Below are 12,101 nucleotides of genomic sequence, written 5' to 3' on the forward strand. Positions count from 1 at the left end.
GGCCAGGGCTGGAAGGAGGGAGTGGGCGGCTGCGGACCGGGCTTTCGAGTGCCAGGTGGTTGGAACTGCAGTTGCCGAGGAGGTGGTTGTGGAGCCGGTGGTGGCTGTAGTGGAGGTCGCGGAAGGTGCAGTGGTGGAAGAAGTGGGAGGAGAGGACAACCCCCCCCCCACCCCACCCCACCCCAACTCTCCATGCCCCAGACTAATGTGACCTCTGAAAGAGAAAGGGCCGAGAAAGACGGCTATGGAGAGATTTTTAGTGAGAGCTCCCCGAGTGGGTCAGACATTATAGGGACGGTGTGAGAAAGCACCATGGAGACGGTGTCAGGAGATACGGGAGATTCTGGAGGAACACCTCCCCCCACGAAAAAGAAATGCTAAGGAGCTCTCCGACCCCGAACAGGGAAAAAAGAAAAGGTGGAATGGGAGAGCTCCCAGGGGGAGGAAGAACCTAGAACCTTCCCCTCCAACTCCCCCAATTAAGTCTCCTTTTTAAGTCCAGTTTTAACCTCCTCTCCCTTCCAACCCCCTTTACCCTAGAGGGAGAGAGAGAAATGACCAGAAAAGTAACCCCCTTTTAACTGTTCAAATGCCCTTACTTTTAGCACTGTTTTTAAAATTCACCACTATAAACGTGAGGAGCGTAAAAACAGCAATGAGAGCACAGTCGGTTTTATCCTTTTTAGAAAGGTTTAACTCAGATGTGTTTTTATTACAGGAGTGTGGTCTACCCTACTTATCCTCTTACAGCAAATGGGAGGATAAGTGGCAGCACGGGCCCTCCATTTGGAGTGGTTCCAATTTTAACAAGAATGACGGTGTTGCCATGTTAATCAAGACCCCACAGGTGGTGGTAGGTGGGCGTGCTCTTCTAGCCAATTGCACTTTCATGGGGAGGGATTTTAATGTGCTAAATGTGTATGGTTTTAACGACAAACATGACCGGTGCGCACTTTTAGAAGATCTGCAGTCCCACATGCTAGGGAGGGATCCTCTAGTGGTGGGTGGGGATTTTAACTGTGTTTTAAGTAGAGCAGACCGGAGAGGATTTTAAGGTAGATAGGTCAAGTGTTTATTGCAAGGGTTGTGCAGGGAATTTAAACTGACTGACTGTTTTACAACCCTGCATCCAAGAGAGGAGGGCCACTGGACCAGTGGTGACGGCACCAGAGCCTCTCGCATTGACTATTTGTTTACCCGGGACTGTCCCCCAACTGATGCTAGAATAACCCCTGCTTTCTTCTCAGATCACGTAATGCTGACGTGCACCCTTTCACTAACTTTGGGTGTGACTGTGGGAAGAGGGCCCTGGAAATTGAACTGCTCCCTTTTAGAAGATGATAGAGTAGTTAGTCAGTACAGGGAGCAGTTCAGCCAGTGGCAGACGCTACAGGACTTCTTTGACATACGAGCACAGTGGTGGGAAATGGTGAAGGGAAGGACGAGGAACTTCTTTAGAGAGATAGGAAAGAAAAAAAGCGGAGAAAAAGATAGAAGCATGGTGGGACTGCAAAAGAGACTGGAAAGGTATTTTAACCTATGCCAACAGGGCCTTGATTTTAACCATGAACTTAAAGTAGTAAGAAAGGAAATGGCACTTTTAGCAGAACAGAGAAGCAAGAGGGTTATTTTAAGAAGTAAGGAAAGGGAATTAGAAGAGGGGGAGATGGCCTCCCTTTGGAGTTTTATCTGACCTTTTCAGATGTTTTAGCCGACGAACTTCTGACTGTTTTTACTGACTTTGAACATCTTGACAGACTACCTGACAGTTTTAGAGTGGGAATCGTGACTCTTTTATATAAGAAAAACGACAGGACGGACCTGAAGAACTTTAACACTCAGAATGTCTTCTGTTTTAGGGGAGGTGATCCACCCGGACCAAACCTGTGCCGTTCCCGGAATGAAGATCACGGACAGCCTGATACTGATCCGAGATGCCATCTGTTATGCGAGAGACAGAAACATGCGGCTTGTAGTCCTAAATTTAGATTTTGAAAAAGCCTTTGGTCGGGTCTCGCACCGGTACTGCAAAAATGGGTTTCCCAGACAGGTTCTTAGCACGGGTAGAACTGCTGTACGGGGACATTACCAGCAAAATCCTTGTAAATGAGCATCTGTCAAAATCAGTGGGAGTACACTGCGGCGTCCATCAGGGCTGTCCGTTATCTCCTCTTCTGTTCGTGGCCTGTATTGAACCACTGGCACAGGTCTTGAGAAGGGACCAACGGATCAGTGGGGTGGGTATCCCAGGGAGTGGGGACTGCCAAGTGCGTTTTTTACATGGACGACGTCAACATTTTATGTACCGACCTTTTATCCGTCGACAGGACCCTGGACAGGACTGACTGGTACAGACGAGCCTCTGGGGCGAGACTGAACAGAGACAAGACAGGCCCAATTTTTCGGACCGTGGGCAGACCCAGACTTGACCAGACTACCACTGACGGTTAAACCGACGGACATAAGGGTATTGGGGGTAAAGTTTGACCGGGAGGGAGGAGGGAGCGGAAATTAAAGTGGGATCCTGGGGACAGTAAGACAGAGACTGGATTTTTGGGGACTACGACAGCTGACTTTTGAGGGCAAGGTTTTAATCGTTAAAGCTGTGATTTTACCTGTGCTTTTACTAATCAGTTCTGTTTTTATCCCCCTCGACGGAGTATTTTAGCCCTGGAGCGGATGCTTTTTTACTTCCTGTGGGGAAGCAAGTGGGAGAGGCTGAGGAGGGAGGTGGTCAAGAGGCCCAGGTCCAAGGGGGGTAAAGGCTTGCCTGACCTCTACTTGTTCCTGGGCAGCCGCTACACAGCGTTACATCTGACTCTTGCTTCTGACTCTTAAGACATTTTCAACTGGAAAAGGAAGCAGTCACAGTTTTAACTAAACACCGCTCTCTTCTCTCTCTTGTGCAGGATCGGGAACCAGTGTGTCCAGTACGCGGGCTTGCTATAGGCGAGCCCACAACGGTTTGGCGTAACGTGGCCCATACTGCTCTCCTGAATTGGCATCAGGACCTGTCCTGGATGGTCGCCCACGAGATCCTCCCGGTCAGGGCCGTTATGCACTCACGGGGCATGGCGAAGACATCCGCGTGCCCCCAACCAGGCTGTGGCCAAGAAGAGTCGATGAGGCACCTGCCCTGTGAGTGCAGAGCTGCCAGCGACCTGTGGAAGGAAACAGGCCCCCTGATCACCCCGTGTCTGCCAGCAGGGGAGGACCTAACACCTCAGCTCGTGCTCTATGGGGTGGGCCGAAGGCCTTCACCAAGTTCTGGCCCACCCTCACATGCCTGAAGGAAGCACTGTGGTCCTCCCGTAACTTGCTGGTAGCGAAACAAGTAGACACCACGCCCCAGGCAGTGGCCATGGTAGCCACGGAAGCCCTGGGTGGTACGGAAGGAAGGGGGCCTCGACCCCAGGCGAAGGGTCCCCCACAACACCCTAGGTCCCAGCGCTGCAGCTGACAGGCCGTGCTCCATCTCCGGCCTCTTCAACGGTGGTTCAACTCCCACCGGCGGCACCAAAAGCGCCACCGTCATCACCAGCTGCGGGTGACTGCACAGTGCCTCAAGGCATTGTTGAGGTGGCGCTGTCGCTCCTTTCTCTCAGGTGGGTTGGAGATGCTGAGGATGTACCGCCAGGAGCTAGTCAGCACAGACGCCTCCATGAGCAGGTCAGCGGCTGTTGGCTACCCCCTTGGAGAGACAGGCATATCAATACACTAGAGCTGTACTGCTGGCCCTGGGGTCTTTCCTTCCACATCTGCCACAGTGGTGGCTTACATCAACCATCAGGGTGGACTATAGTCCCACCGCCTCCATCTTATGACACGGGAGCTCCTTCTCTGGGCTCAGGGCTGTCTAGCGTCTCTATGCACAGCGCACGTACCTGACATCCTGAGTGTGGCAGCGGATATGCTATCGAGGGAGGGTCCGCCACTTTGGGACTGGAGCCTACATCCCCAGGTGGTGCAGCACCTGTGGGAAGGTTCGGGAGTGCGCGGGTGGACCTGTTTTCTCCCTGGACAATGCACACTGCCCCCTGTGGTACTCCATGTCAGAGTCTTCAGGGCCTCTGGGCTTGGATGCTCTGGCTCAGCATGTGGAACCTCAGTAGGGCTGGAGCTTTATGCATTCCCCTCTTTTCCTCTGATCCAGGCTGTGCTGGACAAGACTAGGATGGCAGAGCATTGTCTGCTTCTGGTGGCCCCTTTCTGGCCCAGGCGACCTTGGTTCAGCCTTCTCCTATCCCTGTTGTCTGGGACATCTTGTCAAGTTCCCCTGCGACCGAACTTGCTGTCTCAGGCCGGGGGAACTCTGTGGTATCCAAGACCACAATGTCTCAGTCGGTGGGCTTGGCCACTAAATGGCACCAATGATCCATGTTAGGACTACAGCAGGGTGACATGAACACCATGCAGATTGCAAGGGCGCTGGCTACAACCGCGGCATACCAGTTGCGCTGGCGGTTGTTCTGCTCTTGGTGAACTGGTATTGAGGTTGTGCCCGAGTCATGTGGAGGGCAGTATGTCCTCCAATAACTTGCAGTCTCGCTTGGATGAGGGCTTGGCAGCCTCTACACTGAGTGGGTATTTGGCCGCTATATCTGCCTGCCATGTGGGGTGGATGGACAGGCCAGTGGGGCGCCATCCCTTGGTCTCCAGGTTTATGAAGGGGATTCGTCGCCTGCGTCCAGCTAGGAGCGGACGCGGTCAGTGAAAACAGACCAGCTCTTTGTCTGCTATGGTGAACAAGTCCTACGGGCTGGGCTATCAAAGCAGAGGCTCTCTCACTGGATCGTGGACACGATTATGACAGCATACCACCTGGCTGGCATAACAGTGCTGGGATCTGTGGTGCCACATTCAACACGAGGTGTGGCTGCATCCTGGGCTCTACTGAGGGGAGTGCCACTCGCTGAGATCTGTGCTGCGGCCAGCTGGGCTTCCTCTTGCACCTTTGCTAGGTACTTTTGGGTAAATGTGGCACCTCCCTCTGCGTTTAGTTCAGCTGTCCTGGCCGTCGCCTCCCCTTCCGGGGACAGTGCCCGGACCCCCTTCCACATTGACAGCCCCTGCGTCTCAGTCCCGCGCTGGGACTTCTTCGCAGGCTGGCCAGGTCCCTCTAGCACCAACTAATCTGGTACGTGTATTCCAATATATTGGAGTGATCCAATATACTGAAACATAACGAAGGTTACGTATATAACCACGGTTATGTGAGCTATATGGATCACACCAATCCTCTATAGTGCTAGAGGCGCCTCAAAAATGTAGGGGCGTACCACCAGGTGACACAGGTGTACACGGGAGTAAATCTGTAAATACTCACCTCGGATGTATCCCTCCGCCACGGAGTGATACCAATATATTGGAGTGATCCATTTAAAATCAGCAAAAAAAGAAACAGCCCTTTTTCATGACCCTGTCTTTCAAAGATAATTGGTAAAAATCCAAAGATATTCATTGTAAAGGGTTTAAACACTGTTTCCTATGCTTGTTCAATGACCCATAAACAATTAATGAACATGCTCCTGTGAAACGGTCGTTAACACTAACAGCTTACAGACGGTAGGCAATTAAGATCACACTTATGAAAACTTAGGACACTAGAGGCCTTTCTACTGACTGAAAAACACCAAAAGAAAGATGCCCAGGGTCCCTGCTTATCTGTGTGAATGTGCCTTAGGCATGCTGCAAGGAGGCATGAGGACTGCAAATGTGGCCAGGGCAATAAATTGCAATGTCCGTACTGTGAGACGCCTAAGACAGCGCTACAGGGAGACCGGATGGACAGCCGATCGTCCTCGCAGTGGCAGAACACGTGTAACAACACCTGCACAGGATCCGAACATCTGAACATCACACCTGCGGGACAGGTACAGGATGGCAACAACTGCCCGAGTTACACCAGGAATGCACAATCCCTCCATCAGTGCTCAGACTGTCCGCAATAGGCTGAGAGAGGCTACGCTGAGAGAGGCTACGCTGAGAGAGGCTACGCTGAGAGAGGCTACGCTGAGAGAGGCTACGCTGAGAGAGGCTGGGCTGAGGGTTTGTAGGCCTTTTGTAAGGCAGGTCCTCACCAGACATCACCGGCAACAACGTTGCCTATGGGCACAAACCCACCATCGCTGGACCAGACAGGACTGTCAAAAAGTGCTCTTCACTGACGAGTCACGGCTTTGTCTCACCAGGGGTGATAGTCTTATTTGCGTTCATCATCGAAGGAATGAGCGTTACACCGAGGCCTGTACTCTGCAGCGGGATTGAATTGGAGGTGGAGGGTCCGTCATGGTCTGGGGCGTGTGTCACAGCATCATCTGACTGAGCTTTTTGTCATTGCCTGCAATCTCAACGCAGTTCATTACAGGGGAGACATCCTCCTCGCTCATGTGGTACCCTTCCTGCAAGCTCATCCTGACATGACCCTCCAGCATGACAATGCCACCAGCCATACTGCTTGTTCCGTGCGCGATTTCCTGCAAGATAGAAATGTCAGTGTTCTGCCATGGCCAGCGAAGAGCCCGGATCTCAATCCCATTGAGCATGTCTGGGACCTGTTGGATCGGAGGGTGAGGGCTAGGGCCATACCCCACAGAAATGTCTGGGAACTTGCAGGTGCCTTGGTGGAAGAGTGGGGTAACATCTCACAGCAAGAACTGGCAAATCTGGTGCAGTCCATGAGGAGATGCACTGCAGTACTTAATGCAGCTGGTGGCCACACCAGATACTGACTGTTACTTTTGATTTTGCCCCCCCCCAACCTTTGTTCAGGGACACATTACTCCATTTCTGTTAGTCACATGTCTGTGGAACTCTTTTCAGTTTATGTCTGTTATGTTCATACAAATATTTACACATGTTAAGTTTTGCTGAAAATAAATGCAGTTGATAGTGAGAGAACGTTTCTTTTTTTTGCTGAGTTTAGCTCACATAACTGTGGTTTCATATGTAACCTTCGTTAGCTAGCGCCGTTGGCATTAGCTAGCTAGCAGCGCCAGCATGTTAGCTATGAAAGTATCTATCCAGCAACAATGTCAAGGTCAAAAATGTAAAACTGTTGAGCCATGCTGACATCATAAGAAGTCAAATCGGACTGAAACAATTAAGACTGAACGTACATTTCTGTGACTAACTAGCTAACTTTAGCTCAGTGACCAGTGACGTACCTATTCCTGTTTACAGAATGTGCATCCCTCCCCCTCCCATGTCCTGCATGGAGAAGCGCCACTGAGTTAACTTGTGGCCAGAATTTTATATTACATCCGGGTTGGTTTACAAACCTCGTTGACAATGCATGGGAAACTGTTTAGGGTCATTTAGCTAAAGACCGCCCACTTCACCTAGTTCCATTCTAAAGCAATTGTGTTTTTGTTTCAGTTTCACAACTTCCGGCACCACTAGCAAATTACCTCAGAGCGGCGACTTAACACAAAAAGAAAACATGGCTTACGTTTGGGAACACACATATGGATCTTCGGAGGTCGGATGGTATCACCGTATCCCATCCGTCCATGATTAATACTTACTTGACATGATAAAATTGCGTGAAGTTACGTATGGGGACATTTTTTATTACTTCGTGTTCTCCTTGGGAGTGGATGGTTCCACTATGAAAAATTAGAAGAGTACGGAGGCATATCAGTAGGCTGGACACAACATTTAAAAAAACGCTTTTATCTGATAACTAGTTCATTGCATCCACCCCGCCGTGGAGCCCAGTTTCATAATATTACTATCTGTCCCAACTGCTTGCCGTAGTTGAAAAAACAGCACTTATTTTAGGGCATTTTTCACCCTGCCAGCTCCTGTTAGTTCTATTGAGCACCGTGGCACCAACTTGCCTTCCGAAGATTCTATTCCCAACCTATTGTTCTATGTCACAATGCCTGCTTCGCAATTGTTGGCAAAGAGACATGCCCACGTTAAAATCATACACGGAACCCAAACCGGTGGCGCGTGCGCCATCGTACATAAATGCATTTTGTCCCCCCAAACCAAACGCGATCACGACATGCAGGTTAAAATATCAAAACAAACTCTGAACCAATTATATTATTTTGGGGACAGGTCAAAAAGCATTAAACATTTATGGCAATTTTGCTAGCTTGCACTTGCTAGCTAGATTGTCCTATTTAGCTAGCTTGCTTTTGCTAACTAATTTGTCCTGGGATATAAACATTGAGTTGTTATTTTACCTGAAATGCACAAGGTCCTCTACTCCACCAATTAATCCACACATAAAAAAGTCAACCGAATCGTTTCTAGTCATCTCTCCTTCCAGGTTTTTTCTTCTCTTGACTTTATATTGCAATTGGCAACTTTCATAAATTAGGTGCATTACCTCATTCGTCTTTTAGTCACCAACGTGGGTATAACCAATGAGGAGATGGCACGTGGGTACCTGCTTCTATAAACCAATGAGGAGATGGGAGAGGTAGGACTTGCAGCACGATCTGGGTTAGAAATAGAACTGACTTCTATTTTAGCCATTGGCAACGCAGACGCTCATTGGCGCGCACGTGCAGTGTGGGTGCAATTTTTTATTTATTATTTTATATAACCTTTATTTAACCAGGTAGGCTAGTTGAGAACAAGTTCTCATTTGCAACTGCGACCTGGCCAAGATAAAGCATAGCAGTGTGAACAGACAACACAGAGTTACACATGGAGTAAACAATTAACAAGTCAATAACACAGTAGAAAAAAAGAGTCTATATACATTGTGTGCAAAAGGCATGAGGAGGTAGGCGAATAATTACAGTTTTGCAGATTAACACGAGTGATAAATGGTCAGATGGTCATGTACAGGTAGAGATATTGGTGTGCAAAAGAGCAGAAAAGTAAATAAATAAAAACAGTATGGGGATGAGGTAGGTAAAATTGGGTGGGCCATTTACAGATAGACTATGTACAGCTGCAGCGATCGGTTAGCTGCTCAGATAGCAGATGTTTGAAGTTGGTGAGGGAGGTAAAAGTCTCCAACTTCAGCGATTTTTGCAATTTGTTCCAGTCACAGGCAGCAGAGAACTGGAACGAAAGGTGGCCAAATGAGGTGTTGGCTTTAGGGATGATCAGTGAGATACACCTGCTGGAGCGCGTGCTACGGGTGGGTGTTGCCATCGTGACCAGTGAACTGAGATAAGGCGGAGCTTTACCTAGCATGGACTTGTATATGACCTGGAGCCAGTGGGTCTGGCGACGAATATGTAGCGAGGGCCGGCCGACTAGAGCATACAGGTCGCAGTGGTGGGTAGTATAAGGTGCTTTAGTGACAAAACGGATGGCACTGTGATAAACTGCATCCAGTTTGCTGAGTAGAGTGTTGGAAGCTATTTTGTAGATGACATCGCCGAAGTCGAGGATCGGTAGGATAGTCAGTTTTACTAGGGTAAGTTTGGCGGCGTGAGTGAAGGAGGCTTTGTTGCGGAATAGAAAGCCGACTCTAGATTTGATTTTCGATTGGAGATGTTTGATATGAGTCTGGAAGGAGAGTTTACAGTCTAGCCAGACACCTAGGTACTTATAGATGTCCACATATTCAAGGTCGGAACCATCCAGGGTGGTGATGCTAGTCGGGCGTGCGGGTGCAGGCAGCGAACGGTTGAAAAGCATGCATTTGGTTTTACTAGCATTTAAGAGCAGTTGGAAGCCACGGAAGGAGTGTTGTGTGGCATTGAAGCTTGTTTGGAGGCTAGATAGCACAGTGTCCAAGGACGGGCTGGAAGTATACAGAATGGTGTCGTCTGCGTAGAGGTGGATCAGGGAATCGCCCGCAGCAAGAGCAACATCATTGATATATATACATAGAAAAGAGTTGGCCCGAGAATTGAACCCTGTGGCACCCCCATAGAGACTGCCAGAGGAACGGACAGCATGCCCCCCGATTTGACACACTGAACTTTGTCTGTAAAGTAGTTGGTGAACCAGGCAAGGCAGTCATCAGAAAAACCGAGGCTACTGAGTCTGCCGATAAGAATATGGTGATTGACAGAGTCGAAAGCCTTGGCAAGGTCGACGAAGACGGCTGCACAGTACTGTCTTTTATCGATGGCGGTTATGATATCGTTTAGTACCTTGAGTGTGGCTGAGGTGCACCCGTGACCGGCTCGGAAACCATATTGCACCGCGGAGAAGGTACGGTGGGATTCGAGATGGTCAGTGACCTGTTTGTTGACTTGGCTTTCGAAGACCTTAGATAGGCAGGGCAGGATGGATATAGGTCTGTAACAGTTTGGGTCCAGGGGGAGCCCTTTGAAGAGGGGGATGACTGCGGCAGCTGTCCAATCTTTGGGGATCTCAGACGATATGAAAGAGAGGATTGAATAACATCTATGTCTAAATATATTTTGCAGTGTAGTCAACCTGTTAGGCTTACCTCGAGTAATTAACTAGGTTACAGCTATTTGGTGAGTGCACTCACTGTTCACCTGGGTACACAATTGTGATCCACAGTATTAACGATGGCTGGCGCATAGCGTTAAACATTTTCTGGTCATGGTTAACTATATTTTCTTTCAGAAAAAGGTGTAAACCTAAACAAAATGCATGTTTTGTCCCTGTCCTCTTTTTCAAGATGTGGCAGATTTTTTTTTTTTAACAGCCAGAAGACATTTTTAAATTAAGAAATAACCTATTTTCTGGACAATTTGTTGTTTCTAAATGGCTGCTGGGTAATTTGATATGCTCCAATTGGTTTGTTAGTAGGCATTGGGTGGAGCGAACGCTGCGCAGGTTCACAGAGTTGCAAACCAAATGGATAGGTCTAGCTCATTGATTTGTAGATCTGACGCAGTTGCCATCTCCGATTATGAGCCCAGCATGCGTCACGGATGAGTTACGTAGTAACCACCGAAGGCCGCAGGGAGGCGCAAGAGCTATAAACCCATACTGGTTTTTGCCTTAAACCCTAACCCTAGTTATAACCTATTTTAGCCTTAACCCTAATTCTTGGGTAGGGTAGCCTAGAACACTTTAAACTATTTTTGTCATAATATTATGTTAGTAAATACCATTATAGTATTAAAAATGGTTTTTGCCTTAACCCCTAACCCTAGTTATAACCTATTTTAGCATTAACCCTAATTCTTGGGTAGGGTAGCCTAGAACAATTTAAACTATTTTTGTAATAATATTATGTTAGTAAATACCATTATAGTACTAAATAAATAGCATTTAGACTTTTTAAAATCAAATCCTATGCAAGCATTTAGCCATTTTTGTTATAGTTATTTTATAATATATATTATTGCAAGTCAGAACACTTGATAAACAAGCCACATTTTATTTTTCAAATGTAGTTTGAACTGGGTGTGACCTAGTAACCTATATGTGAAATTACAGCAATTGGCTGGGATAGTTGGGGCAGGTTTGAGACTGATCTCAGGAATGAATAAGAAAAATAGACTTTCTCAGCTGATTCACCAATGTCTGTAAAATAATAACTTAAATGCTAAATATTTCCAATAGATGGCAGCATAAGACCATGAAGCATCAGTTATAGGCATTGATTGACATAATATAGCATGCAACCAAAGACTATGTCCCATGATTTTCTAAAATGGTCACTCTCATTACTTTACAGGTAGCTATTTGTCTAATATTAAGCCTGTGTTGCTTTTGGGAGAGCAAAAAAATGGTGACTATAGCAGGTATTGAAACCTGGCCAAATAAGCACTAGGCAGGTGCATTAACCTCAACCCTAGTAGATATACATATATATATAAAAAAGCATCTTCAAATAGAAAAGAGTGCTCTGTTATGGGTGTCTCGTCATTTAACATTCAAACATGCTCCTCCGAGTGGCCGCCTCTGAATGTGTGACCAGAAGGAAATTGGCAGACCTGCAACCCTTGGACTGTGTATTGGTTTTGTCACCTGGAGCTGAAAAATAGAGAGATGGGGAGGGAGGGGTGGAAGAGTGCAGTTTAAAGGTTTATCATTAATAACTGACACAATTCTGTAATGAATACATATTAGAATAATAATACATAGTGACAAATAGTTACTGTATTGTTTAGTGTTTTATTTACTCAAGTAGTGCCCCAAGGAGTGATCGAATCATGTCTCAAAAGCAGCAGAAAGGGTCAAATAAGGTCACCAAA

General features: G+C 47.6%; 1 long non-coding RNA gene across 6 annotated transcripts in view; it reads left to right on the forward strand.

The window, feature by feature from the left end:
- Positions 1–5,483, forward strand: part of LOC124048509 — a 13,897-nt gene extending 8,414 nt beyond the window's left edge. For all 6 annotated transcript variants that reach the window (XR_006841238.1, XR_006841239.1, XR_006841236.1 and 3 more), the window contains one exon: positions 1,860–5,483. This is a non-coding gene — a long non-coding RNA (uncharacterized LOC124048509). The remainder of the gene's footprint in view (positions 1–1,859) is intronic.
- Positions 5,484–12,101: the final 6,618 nt, after the last annotated feature.

The sequence above is a fragment of the Oncorhynchus gorbuscha genome, linkage group LG11 (assembly GCF_021184085.1).
Source record: "Oncorhynchus gorbuscha isolate QuinsamMale2020 ecotype Even-year linkage group LG11, OgorEven_v1.0, whole genome shotgun sequence".
NCBI classification, from domain to species: Eukaryota; Metazoa; Chordata; class Actinopteri; order Salmoniformes; family Salmonidae; genus Oncorhynchus; species Oncorhynchus gorbuscha.